This window comes from Kogia breviceps, chromosome 1 (genome assembly GCF_026419965.1).
Source record: "Kogia breviceps isolate mKogBre1 chromosome 1, mKogBre1 haplotype 1, whole genome shotgun sequence".
In the NCBI taxonomy this organism is placed as follows: domain Eukaryota; kingdom Metazoa; phylum Chordata; class Mammalia; order Artiodactyla; family Physeteridae; genus Kogia; species Kogia breviceps.
The window spans coordinates 9,055,518-9,068,938 of NC_081310.1; the positions used below are offsets into that span (position 1 = coordinate 9,055,518).

Sequence of the window (13,421 nt, forward strand, 5' to 3'; positions counted from 1 at the left end):
ACAGTTCCATCACTCCAGAAAGTTGTCTCCTATTTCCAGCCAATACACATCCACACCCACCTTCCCCAGACAACCATTTACTTATTTCTATCATCATAGGCTACTTTTATCTGTTCTTGGACTTCATATAAATGAAATGATAGAGTAAGTATTATTTTGTATCTGGCTTTTGAAACTCGACACAGTGTTTATGAGATTTTTGCATGTTGATTGTGTGAGTAGTCTGTTCCTTTTTATGACTGAGTAGTTTTCCATTGCATGACTGTATTAGTCATAGAAATAAATAGAATACGTATCTATGTTATCTCTCTCTATGTATCTCAGCGTTCTCCAGAGAATAGAATCGATACATATAAAGAGATTGATTTTAAAGAAGTGGCTCATGCGATTGGGGGGAACTAGGCTATCACCCAGATTTTTCTTGAAATGCCCAATAAATGTTTATTGTGTACAATATATTATGGACAAAATGTTGTAGAGATGGTACTTTCCTATCTTCTTCTAAAGAGCATTAATTATTGTTTTAGCAGGCAGTTCATTTACTCGCTGAGAAGTTTGAACTTATGGAGGCTTGATTTTAGGCTTCGTGAGGGCGAGTACATTTTGGTTTTTCCCTATTTCTGGGACAAGTTTCTTGGTCTTGGGATATTGTCTTTACTCCTAAGACGTGGCACTTTGTGATGCCAGTGAAAACTCTGTGGTGGTTACAAGCCCCTCTTCTGATGAATTAAAACTCCAAGCTGTTTCCTGTTCTGTGGGCAGCAGTTAGAATCTCTGGTCCACCGTCTGAGCTGCCCTACTTTTGGATTTCCACTGTGCTTCTGGGGCAGAAGCCCCATATACCACAGATGAGGGCTCAGCCAAGGGTCTGAGTGAAGTTTTAGTCATATTTTGAGGCTATTTCCTCTGTGGCTTCCTCCTTCCTGGTGTGTCTCTCCTGAGTTTCTAGCTGCTTTGGCAGATCTGACTTACACGTTCCCTGACGTCTCAACCTAAGGCGACCGTAGCTTTCTACTGGAGCGTCTGGCTGTCTTCATAGAATGTTTCTGAGATGCCTCCAGGCTGTGTGTATGAATAGTTTGCTCCTTTCTATGACTGAGTAGTTTTCCATTGTACGACTGTATCTGTATCTGTATCTATATTGATGTCACCTATTTATTTGCAGGAATTGGCCTTCTGCTTGACTTCTACCCACTCTGCCGTAAACATTCCAGGAAGTGCCCTAACGCAGAAAGCCCGTAAGCATGGATGTCACCCAGTGTGCCTCCTTTTTCTCAAAGGTAGACTCCTCACCTGTTTCCTGCCTGCTTTGTGTTGCTGTTGTACACTGATGCCTTCACATTTTTGTTTATAAAAATGTCTGTTTTGACTTTATGATTGTTATTTGCAGGAGGATCAGTCCCACGCAGGTCACTCCACCATTAGTTTTCCAGAACTGGAACGTTTCTCTGTGTGCTTTTAAGGTATACTCTTTTTCTCGGGTCTTCAACAGTTTGACTAAGACATGAGTAGGTGTGAGTTTTCAGAATTATTCTGCTTAGGGTTTGCTAAGATGTTTAGTCTGTGGGTCAGTCTTCCATCAATTTTTGAAAAATTCTGGCCGTCATCTCTTCTTGATGAGTTACTTCTCTATTTTTTTGTTTGTTTGTTTTGTTGTCATGTTTTTCAATTTTCTCTCTTCTCTCCTTGTGAAACTTCAATTATATGTATGTCAAAAAGTTTGGTATCATCACATAGATCTTGGATAGTCTGTGCTTTTTCTTCTTTTTTTCTCCTTTTTGTGCATCAGTTTGGATAATTTTAATGGATCTGTATTCAAGCAAATGGCTTTTTAAAATCTGCTGTGTCCAGTTTTCTGATTAGCCATTGGATAAACTTTTTGTCTGATATTACATTTTTTTTATTTCTAGCATTTATATGTGTTTCTTTTTCGATAGTTTCCATCTTTTTGCTATAATTCATCATCTGTTTTCATATGTTGAATGCCATTTCCGTTAGATTCTTTTTTTGTTTGTTTGTTTTGCGGTACGCGGGCCTCTCACCACTGTGGCCTCTCCCGTTGCGGAGCACAGGCTCCGGACGCTCAGGCTCTGCAGTTGTGGCTCACGGGCCCAGCTGCTCCGCGGCACGTGGAATCCTCCCGGACCGGGGCACGAACCCGCGTCCCCCGCATCGGCAGGCGGACTCTCAACCACTGCGCCACCAGGGAAGCCCCCGTTAGATTCTTTATAATATTTATTGTAATATTTTAAAGTCCCTGTGATAATTCCAACATGCCATCTGTGGGCTTCTTTCTCTTGACTATGTATTGTTTTAAACAGATCATTTCTTCTCACTTAGGATGTCTCAAAATTCTGGATTTTACGATGGGATTGTGAGTAAAAGAACAGTAAAGACTGAAGTAATATTATTTACTACCCCCCTACCCCAAATCAAGCATCTTTTTTTCTGTCAAGCCTCTAGACTGGGCGGCTGAGTCGGTATAATCTGCTTAAAGTCAGCGGTCTCTCCTCTGCTGTAGCTTCAGTAAGTTTTAGATCACCACCGGCTTCGGTGGATGGGGACTTTCCCTTTGATGGGACTTGGATCTGAGCAGGACCTCACGGCTCGCAGCGTGCTTTCTAGCCGACTTATTTTCTGCGCTCCGGCTGCTAGATTTTTCATTGCTCAGCGTGTGCTCTTTGTGTATGTATTCGCGCTCTTAGTTTTCTGACCCTGGGGAGATCTCCCTTCCTGTCCCCGCCTCACCATCAAACTTCAGTAGTGATTGCTTGCGTGCACGGAGAGCCTGAAGTGCCCCAGATGGGCTTGTCTTGCCACGTCCCCAGTCCTCAGCAGGCGGCTTCTCTCAGGAAGGCCCTGCGTGTCCTGCCCTGTGCACAGCTGTACGTCCATGTGCAGGAAGGTCTGTGGGGAAACGGCGGGTGGGAGCGGACTTGCCCTGAGGCTGGGGCTCCGGGGGCTTCTAATTTATCACGCCAGCCCTCGCACGGTCACCGAGAGGTAATTAAGAGTTTGGGTCGTTTCTTCTTACTCTAATCTATGGTAGTTTCCTCCTTTTTCTACACCATTCCTTCAGGGGGGAAGGCAGTTTGGCACACTTCTCTACCAGGAAGGGCTCACCACTGTTTGGAATTTGTTCCTTTAAGTTTCTTTCCTCAGCTCTCTGATTATTTTTAACTATGTTTTTGTAGCTTATGCAACATATTCTCATTAGGGCTGGTCTCCGGTGACTTTTACACGCTTCCTTACAGCACAAGGCCCAGTTCAATTTGATGTCCGCTGCAAAATAATTTAATAAATGCTCTTACTTGAGTGGAGTTAAGGTAAAGATTGTTTTAAATCCATAAAAGATGAAGGTTAATTTTACTGAAGTTCTTTATGGTCAGGGAACATAATTTTGAAAAATCCATGGCCTAGTACAGAATTAAAAATTTGTTTTGATAGAGAGAAAAGGATGATAGGAACAGATTACTAAAACTTGTAAAACCAACAATGGTATTCTTTTTTTAAATAAATATTTATACTTAATCCCATTAAATAAGAATATATATTAAAACATACATATATATGATATGTATACATATACACTTATATATATACATATACACTTATATATATACATATACACATATATATATATACATATACACTTATATATACACATATACATTAAATTCCTTAAAAAGAAATATACTTCATCCCACTTAACATTAATACACACAGTATAAAAAATCAAAAGGCATAGAAATATGTAAAATAGAGTTAGTATTTCTTTACTCTTACTCTTTAACGGTGATCACTGTGGACTTTTTGTATATATATTTCAAAACTTTTAAATTATCTATATACAGAACTATCTAGATTTTAAAAAACAAAATAGAAATCACATTAAGAATTATGCAACACGATGTATTTTTTTTTTTTTTTTTTTTTTGCTGTTCGCGAGCCTCTCACTGTTGTGGCCTCTCCCGTTGCGGAGCACAGGCTCCGGACGTGCAGGCTCAGCGGCCATGGCTCACGGGCCCAGCCGCTCCGCAGCACGTGGGATCTTCCCGGACCGGGGCACGAACCCGTGTCCCCTGCATCGGCAGGTGGATTCTCAACCACTGCGCCACCAGGGAAGCCCCAACACGATGTATTTTAGTTGATGTATACGGACAGATATCATTCCATTATGCATTTTCCTAACCAGTATTTTCTCCAGAAAGCATCCCTAAGTATGGTGTGTTAAGCAAAATTTAAAAGAAATTCTCAGTTATTTTATTTTTCCGTAGTACCACTTACGCTCACCCAGTTCTGTTCCTTATTGTTACCATTTCCCCCGTTTCTCAAATGTCTGACACCCTGCACCAGCTAATGCATTTCCTTCCACCAGTATGCCAAACTGGTGAAGATGTTAGCAATGACACTGCCACCTTGTGCCAGGGTCCATCTGAGCGCCACTTGCCATCCGTGAAGAGGTTCTCATTGCCAACTGAGGAACAAGAGATTCAGCTCTAAAATCCTATCTTAGTATTTGCTTTCTTAGACAACACATGGCCGTCATCGCTTGGGTCTCTTGGGAAGCAAACCCTGTGACGGAGATTAGCATCCACGGTATTTATTAGGTGGTGCTCTTGGGAGAAGTATGCGCAGGGGTGAAGAGGCAGAAGCTGACCTGTGATCAGGCTCAACAGTGCCTTCAACAGTGGCTTTATTTCCACGATGGGCTTTGGCAGCCTGGTGACCTTATGAATCGTCCTAAGTTGAAGCAGCAGATACCCTGGAAAAACAGCATGAAATAAACTCTACACAGAAGCAACAGAATACATCACGCATAATCCTTTCCCTTTTTTAAATCAATGTTTTGAACCTTCTGGTAACTATCGAAGGTAACCAATGAGCACGTGCTATTTTTTTTGTATAATCACTAACTCATCATTTTATGTATGTGTAAGATCTGTTTCAGGCCTTTCCAGTCATTTCCATTGGTGCTCAAACTGTTCCACAAATTAGCCAGTGGGAGCGGCTCTAATTGTTTCCTCTGTCTCTTTTCTTTGACATCTGTAATCGTTGACAGCTTTCTTGCTTTTCAGCACAAGATGCCAGAGATCTAGTCAACATAGTTTCCACTCCGACCTGGAACCAGTCAGTTTCACAAGGAGGAAAATTAAGTTCTGAGACCAGAATCGAAGCCCCAGAAGTGGCCATTGCTACCGATTTGTTTTTGCTTCTGGAACTGCTCAGTGAACAGGTATTTACATAATATGTATTTTTTAAAAAGATAAATAAGTGAAGGTAGGTGTCTTTGTCAGCCCAGGCTGCTACAACAAATACCATAGACTGAATGGCTTAGACAACAACATTTATCTCTCACAGTCTTGGAAGCTGGGAAGTCCAAGATCAAGGTGCCAGCAGATTTGGTGTCTGGTGCGAGCCCGCCTCCTGGCTTGTAGCTAGCCGCCATCTTGCTGTAACCTCACATGAAAGAGAAAGAGGTCATTTCTCTCCTGTCTCTTCTTTTGAGGGCTGTCTCTTGTGACCTAATTACCTCCCCAAAGCTCCGCCTCTAAATATATCACACTGGAAATTAGGGCTTCAACAAATGAATTTTGGGGGTAACAAACATTCAGTCCATAACAATGAGAATGTGTACTTTTTAGAATAAGAAAAAAATTGTGTACCCAAAATGATATTTCTGTTTCAAATGTATGATTACTGTGTATTAATTTATTTGGTTTTATGCTTTTCTTTCCATATTTTCTTATATTGAAAATCTTGGTGACATGACATACACCTAATTACTCGTTTCATTTATCCTAAACCATACACATATAATAATTTCAAAATAACAATACCAATGTCTTTAATAATAAACCTACTGAATGCAGCCTGTGATTTATTTGCGGTAATTTTTATCCTTAGGATATATCTCACTAGCGATGGACTGTAAAAGTATTGCATTTTAATTATTCTTTTCCATGTGTTTATGTCAACAATTTGTTATGCAATTAGATTCTTTTTTTTTTCATTTTTAGGAATTGCTTAGCTTTTTATTTCTGAAATAATTATACTTTTTGATTACATAAGGCTTTTACAGGGTTCCCAAGTAAATATATATTTGGACCTTCAGTTCCTTTTTCTGTTTCTTGCCCCACAGTAACCATTTTTAAATAGTTTTTGGTTTATCTTTCTACTGCTTCAAAACACAAGTAAATGTATACTTCTATTCCCTATCTGAAAGCATTTTTTAAATTTGAAAATTAGAAGGACTTTAAAACATAGTCATATATTTGCATGACCTGGACCTGTAGTTAGACAACTATATCAGATAGAAGATTGCTTTATTCTGTACTAATATAGACTCAGAGAATAGGACTTCTAATTAGAAAAAGCAAGTATTATGAATCTGTAAGGAAATGTATTGGAATATTATAATAAAAGTTGAATATGTACTCATATTCATGTAGTGCTTTTCAATTTATATACCAATTTCACTATGAATTTATTAATTTGATTTTCACAATAATCTTACGACTTTATCGCCACTTTACAAATTGGAAACTAAGGCCTGGGGACAAAAATGCTTTGTCCAAGGCCTTGCCAGTTACTTGTCAGCTAATTACTGACCGAGGTAGGGGAAGAATTCAGCCTGTCTGCCTCCAATCCATATTGTAATGACGCTGCCTGTCAAATCACTTGCAAATATATATGGAACACTTGTGTCTTAGGCTGTGTCTTCTGTAGTTGTCGTAAGTTACTCCAAGTAAGATTTTGAAGTAGGAAACCCTCTATTCCCTTTTTGAAGGTTCACAATGCAAAATAACATTGTCAAGTCTCTGGAAATGTCTGTATTTTTTGAAATCTGTGTTATGTTGCATTTTTAAATGTTTCCTGATTTCACAAGACCACAGAACACCCCCCCCTTGGGCACTTCCCCCTGGCTCAGGACTAGGCCTGAGAAGGTGTCAAAACAGTGAGACTTGTTATTGTTAAAAGCGTGGGTGAATGCACTTCATGGCAGCTTCAATAAGCAGTTATTTTCTTGACATAAACCATGCTTGAGAATTACATTTGGTTTAAATGGACATCAGTGATGTGTCAGAAGCCAAATTTTGAAGATCAATTGTGTTGTAATTTGATTCAGTCAATACTTTAGCAACTTAACCAGGCCCTAGTTAAAAAAAAAAAAAAAAGTTACTGGTAATATTTTCCTCATAGAAAATTGACCCATATTTAGTTAACAGAGTGACAGGAAAATCCACAGCAGTTTAGAGTTGCTTCGTGTGTTCCTAGCAACGAGAAACCATGACAGAGCACGCCCTCAGCCGGAGTCTTCTGCATTTTCTCATCTGCAATGAGGTAAGTTGATGTGGAGATAAGTGAGTCTGAGATACAAAGAAGTATTTACAAAAAAAAAAAAAAAAAAAAAAGAAGTATTTACCCCTGGAAAATACGCTCTGCACTAAAACAGAGGTGAGTACAGATGCAAAGAGAACAGAACGCATGGAGCTATAAAGCCTTGAGTTTTCAGGAAATTTATGTACAAAGTAATAAAGAATGAGTACGACAATTACTTGATACAACAGGATATTCTTTATTGTCTCAATTTTTGGTTATTTTTATTATGATTATTTCAGGTCAAGTGACCTATTGTTTTAAGAATAGAGAAAATGCTGTTTTGAAAAAAGAGGAGGCACTTTAAAACTTGGATTTTTTTCTCCATTCTTTTTTTTTTTTTTCCAAGTGTCACAATGTTTATTGATAGATACAAGTATATAAAATCAGGGCATGAACATGACTTGATAAATTAAGCAGACTTAATTTCAATACTATAATAAGAGGGACCAATTCAAATTCTCACCATTTGTTTCACACCCACAAAGACCACTTCAAGGACGTTTACGATCTCTCAAAACTGATCAGTTTTGTGCAAGTAAACCCTGTTTCTTTTAGAAAGACTTGTGCACGTGCCCAGGCTTAAGGATATTAAAATCTAGCACATAAAGCCCATTACTAGAGGTAGAAATACAGGCAATATACTATTACGGCAACAACCATCAATTACAGTTAAGAATTTTTCTGTAACAACCGAATGGATAATCAAATATTGCAACAACTCAAGTATTACTGAGCAAAGTGCATTTCCACAGTATTCAGTGTTGCTATTCAGTTTTCTAACTTAAAACAGCCTATGATAACTGGCAGCAAAGGTCCTTGCAATAGACTGCCTCTGCTTGAGAACTTATGATGTAATTAGTGCATGCTGCTAATATACTATCTAAACATTAAAGATACTCCTAAAATATTTGATGGTAGACAATGATTAAGACTTTACACTACAGGGCTTCCCTGGTGGCGCAGTGGTTGAGAATCTGCCTGCCAATGCAGGGGACGCGGGTTCGAGCCCTGGTCTGGGAAGGTACCACACGCTGCGGAGCAACTAGGCCCGCGCGCCACACTACTGAGCCTGCGCATCTGGAGCCTGTGCTCCGCAACAAGAGAGGCCGCGACAGTGAGAGGCCCGCGCACCGCGATGAAGAGCGGCCCCCGCGCTCGCCGCAACTAGAGAAAGCCCTCGCGCAGAAACGAAGACCCAACACAGCCATAAATAAATAAACAAACAAATTAATTAATTAATTTTAAAAATACAATTTGCTAAAAAAAAAGGAATTAAAAAAAATTTTTAAAAAGACTTTACACTACAAAAAAACCTTATTCAGAAGGAAATCTTAACTGACATGCTTCTGCTTTAAATATTGTGAAAACATTGCGGCGAGATGAATTTTCGCAGTGGTTAGGTCAAATGCAGTTACATCGTAGCGAAAGTATGTTTTGCACAATTTAAGGCTTTGGCTGGTTCTTTCAGTCAGCTTCTTCTGATTCTTCTTCTTCAGCGGTTTCTAGCCACGTTAGCCACTGATCCACCTGGAACAAAGCCTTGCCTTTCCCTGGAAACTCTTGGGTTATATCTTCTTTCCAAGCCACGAAAGCTGCTTCTTCAATAATCTCTGTGCGATAGAAGTGAAGAAAAAAGCGGAGTAACATGTCTTTCGGGAAGTTGCTCTTGTAGCAGTGCACTTGAAGAGCATAGAGGGCGCTGACTTGTAGCTCGACGTGATCATGAAGGAATTTCTGCATTACTGGCTTGAAGGAAAGAAGCAGTTGTTTTCCCTGCTCTAACTGTTCTTTGGAAGGAGCAGAGGAAGAATCTCTTCCATCACTGGGTGGGTTTACTTCACTAGAAATGTACTGTAAGAAGCTAGTCATTAAGATGTTGACAAATCCTTTACCTACATGAAGTTTGGGAGAGAGGTTATCTTTAATCCACTTATATATGGTCTGAGGAGATGGATCCGACTTTATTTGCTTTAACAGTTCCTTCTCCAGTGGGAGGAGTGGGAGTAAGAAACTCAGTCCCTTTCCTTCCGAGGTCTCCAATATGCGGTCCTTATTCTCATCAATTTCTGGGAGCATTTTCTGCACATTGACCTTGCTTTGTTGGAAAAGCTCTGTTAACCATTCTCAATCTTGTAATTTAGCTAATTGCTGAAGACAGAGTAAGAAGGGAGGAAAACGGGTGCCACTTTCCAGCGGTTGAGCTGCTGGCTCTGAAACGCTCACCAGCTCCGAAAGGATAGCACGGGCTGCAAACTGTGCTAAATATGATCTCACCGAGGGGATGCCAACCTCCAGTTTGGGGCACTGGTCCCAATACATTCAGGAAAGCCTGCATGAAGTTGTCACTTGTGGCTGAGCCTTCGCTTTTTCTTTATCTTCATCACTTCTGTCTAGTGTCAGGGTGATTACTTTTGCTTAACATCTCGGGGAGAAAGTGTGTGGGAGCCCTCACCTCTCCCACACCACTGCCAGCTTCGTGTGCATTTCCACTGTTCAGATATTCGGTTAGGTTACAACAGTTTCTGTTCATTGAAACAGTTCTTCCTTTGATGGTGCTGGCTTTTTACTGGTCTTGGCAGGCTTTTCCTGAATAAGTGGTGGATTCGTTTTGAGACCCAGCGGAGGTGTCTGTCCCAGCGGAGGTGTTTGAGTGAGTGGTGGTCGTGCACTAGGAGGAATCACAGTTATCTGGGGCTGAAACTTGGGCACTTGATTTTTATTCATTAGGAAAGACTGAGCAGGCCTCAGGCTGATCTCATCTGCATTAAGCTGTCCTTTCTTAGAAAACAGAGGTGGCATGTCCTTCAACTGTCCTTGCAGCTGGGATAAGGGTCCCTGACTCTGGTTATGGGAGAGCTGGCTTAGCCCCTGGCTTTCACAAACTTGCCTCCCATCTCCCCAAACTGCGACTGTGTGGGAGGCATGGTGTGTCCCCTGTGGCCATTGAAGAGTTGATTTTGAACGATGACGCCCCAGATGGTGGGTGAAAATCTATCCTGGATAACTGCTGGACCCATACTGACTCCACTACCTGGCATTTGTCCAGACATATCCTCCAAGTGGGTCCCTATCCCTTGTCATCCTGGGTGGCGTGAACGGTCTCTCCAGAAAGAAGTCACTTCTCATGCCTTGAGCCATAGGAGCAGGAATAAACACTCCTAGATCTTTTAGTGCATCTTGACGGATTTGAGTGGTCGTCTTTGGCCCATTGTCAAGAAAAGCCTTATGAGGAGCCCAGTGGTGTCCTCTCAGCTCTGCGGCATCCTGCAGCAGGAAACGAATCCTCGCCGGCGGTTCCTTACTTAACATCAAGGAGCACGTTCGGGCAAAGTACTGATCCATTAAGGACTTGGCTCGTTCATGGTCTAACCTAGGTCTCACCGTCCTCATTGTCTGACAGAAGCACTCCAAATCCTCTCCCGTATCTTTGAGTTGGACTCTCTTCTTTTCTTCCAAAAGTGTTTTGATGCACTTATGAAGGATAGATTCCTGACTAAGATCAAGCTTTTCAGGTTCTCCAGTGAATTTGATGTTCCCCAACATCTGGGTCTTAGCAGTGGCTCTCTGTTCCTCCTCCTCGGGGAGGAGGGGATTTTCACGCTGATCACAGACAAAAACATTTCCGGTTCGGTTTTCAAATTCATCTTGTAATTTGGAAATTCAGAGGCGTCTGAATGTTGTGCTTTGCTTCTGTCCTGGCTGACGCTCTGCTGCTGGACCATTAGAGTTTGGTGCGGCTTGTGCCAGTTGCAGGCATAGCTGAGCATACAGGGAGCTACACTTCGGCTCTTCTAGGGCTTTGTCCACAATCAGCAGCATGACCCCTTTAAGGATGAGTTTAGACTCTACAGCCACCTTGAGGAGCTCAAGGCATAGCTTGTCAAACTTCTCAGGAGTCAGCTTACTTAGTATGCCTCTTACTTTCCTGAAGATCCCATCACTTCGTCCTTTTTCATTTGCGGAGTTGTTTGCTGCGAGTGTCATCTCGTCTAGCGCTTCGTGCAGGAATCCATTATTTCTGAGCGTTTTGCCCCGGGCTTGTCCCCAGGAACTCGCTGTTGCCAGCTGTCTTGGGACAGTGCTGAGGTGCCCCCCTACTTCCTCCTCCGCCCGAAGAAGCACTGAACCGAGAAGCACCCCCTTCTGCAATCGCACTCTCCACTTTGGCGGCTTGACCACGAAGAATCTTCAAAAGAATAATATGAATGGATGGGGTGGGGAGGGAAGGGGATGGAACGAATGAAAAACCTTCACCGAGAACTCAGCAGCTGCCACTGCAGCTGCCTCCTCAGGATCCGGTCGTAGGGGGGCCGGGGAAGGGAGGGGGAGGGGAACGGAAAACAAAAGAGGGGGAGGGAAGGGGGAGGAAGGAGTGGGGACTGGCCTGAAACTCTCAGCTCCAAGGAGTTGCTGCTGCAGCCATCACCTCCATAGAGCTCCGGCTCGCTGCTGGCCCCCATTCTTAATTTCTGAGAAATTTCCTTGAGAATTTAAACTTTTTTTTTTTTTTTTCTTTAAGTACAGTTACATATAGACGTAGAAAAAAATCTCTGGGGATTTGTATGGCCCTCGGGGGGCTAAATTGAAAACAGTGTTTTGGGGGATGAGTTCTTAAATACAGAGGGGAATTAACTGCAGTATGGATTTTTTCCTAAGGTAATGTGAATTCACTCCTTCATCAAAGACCACGAAATTGCTGTTTATTAAGTGCTCTGGATTCTGATAGGCCCTTTGGGAAATACAATCCAAATGTAGAGAATTCAAGTTCATGGTTGTCGCTGGTGTCAATTCGGTGGCATGACAAGGTACTCAGATTAGTATTACTACAAGGGGAGCAATGAAGTTATTCGTCGTGATGAGGTACTGGGTGGATTTTAGACAACCATAGGAGCTTCGGAGAGAGAGAGATATGCCGGAGAGAGAGAGATATGCCCGGAGGAGTGTAGCAGAGACGGTTTTTGTGCCAAGTGTGATATGTGAGCTGAGCAGTGAACAAAGGAATCCTTGGGTAGCAGGCGGAGAACAGAGGACATCCTGGGCAGGTGGGCTGTGTTAGCAGCGGCAGGAGAAGGTAACCCTCCACCCCCACCCCGCGATAGATTCTGGGGGGTGAGGAATAGCAGAGTTTGTGTGTAGGATGCATGGCGAGAAAGTTCTAAGGGAGGTTTAAACATATGATTGTTGATGCACCAGGAAGGACGCATTTCGTCTGCGTAGTATGAATGCTCAGAATGTTTACACTGAGTCTGACTAACCAAATTGTAGCACATTCTGGAAAACCACTGTCCTGGACCTTTAAAAAATGTCAACGTCATGAATGGCAGACAAGGCTGGGAGGCTGTCCCAGATTAAAGGAGGTTGAAGAGACATGACTTGTGTGACCCTAGATTGTAGCCCAGAGAGGAAAAGTAAATTAAAAAAACAAAGGACGTTATTGGTATAGTTGGGAAAATTTGAAAATGGACGTGCATTAGATAATGGTATCGTATTACTGTTGTATTTCCTGAGTGACATAATTGTATTATTATATAGGAGAATGCCTTCATTCGTAGGAGATTTGCATTTAGGGATGAAGTGTTATGATATCTGCAAGTAGTTCTCAAACGGTCAAGAATATATTCTTACACACACACGCGCGTGCGCACACAGACAAGAAACGAGTTCAGCAAAAGCTTCACATTGAGGAACCCAGACAAGGGGCTTATGGGTGTTTCTCTTACTATTTTTGCAACTTTTCTGTAGATTTCAAAATAAAAAGGAGGGGGAAAATAAATTTTCTGTGAACATTTGGATGTTCGTTAACTTTTTGGTTTTACAACTTCTTTTATTTACTTGATACTCGTTGAACATGTTACTAAATGACCTCAGGGCTATATCGCTCAGTTTGTGGTGCTTATTTTCGTGGAAACATTTGCTCTGTGATCATAATTAACGCATTTCGATGTAGTGTGAGCGCATTGCAATCCTGAGAATGACTGGATAACTAAGTACCATTTTTTCCCCCTTGAGCGATAGACTCATGTGACACTTTTCAAATG

At 41.7% G+C, this 13,421-nt stretch overlaps 1 pseudogene; it reads right to left on the minus strand.

Annotated features, from left to right (window-relative positions):
• Positions 1–8,776: 8,776 nt before the first annotated feature.
• On the minus strand, positions 8,777–11,843 carry LOC131743045 (eukaryotic translation initiation factor 4 gamma 2 pseudogene; annotated as a pseudogene).
• Between the last annotated feature and the right edge of the window lie 1,578 nt (positions 11,844–13,421).